The sequence below is a fragment of the Geospiza fortis genome, unplaced genomic scaffold (genome assembly GCF_000277835.1).
Source record: "Geospiza fortis unplaced genomic scaffold, GeoFor_1.0 scaffold1396, whole genome shotgun sequence".
NCBI lineage: Eukaryota > Metazoa > Chordata > Aves > Passeriformes > Thraupidae > Geospiza > Geospiza fortis.
Window position 1 is genome coordinate 9,357 of NW_005055202.1, and position 526 is coordinate 9,882.

The following is a 526-nucleotide window of genomic DNA, read 5'->3' on the forward strand; positions in this document are numbered from 1 at the left end:
CCAGGGGCGGCTCTGAGGGGACACGGGAGGTGCCCTGAGTGTCCCCAAGGGGCCACCAGCAGGTGTTGGGGACATCGGAGGGTCATTGGTGGTGGCCTCCTGGAGGACCTGAGGGACATTTAATGCCACCTGTCCTCAGGTGTCACCAGGTGGGACTGGGAGGTTCTCAGGGGGAGCTGGGGGGGTTCAATGTCACCACCTGTCCCCAGTGTCCCCATGAGGCCACCAGGAACCACCACCACCACCGTGGGAGAGGTGACAATGATGCCACCACAGGGGAGGTGACAATGCCAATGCCACCAGAGTTTGAGGGTGGCATCAGGGTTGTCCTGGGGCCATCTCCACAACCCCCTGATGGCCACCATGGCCACCGGCACCCACCCTGAGCCCTGATGGCCACCACCAACCACCCTGAACCTTGATGGCCACCATGGCCACCAGCACCCACCCTGAACCCTGATGGCCACCACCAACCACCCTGAACCTTGATCGCCACCATGGCCACCACCACCCCTCCTTAACCCTG

General features: G+C 63.3%; 1 protein-coding gene across 1 annotated transcript in view; it reads right to left on the minus strand.

Annotated features, from left to right (window-relative positions):
- Window positions 1-526, minus strand: part of SYMPK (symplekin) — a gene marked incomplete at both ends in the record, with an annotated part of 16,860 nt that overhangs the window by 9,275 nt on the left and 7,059 nt on the right. The window lies entirely within an intron of this gene.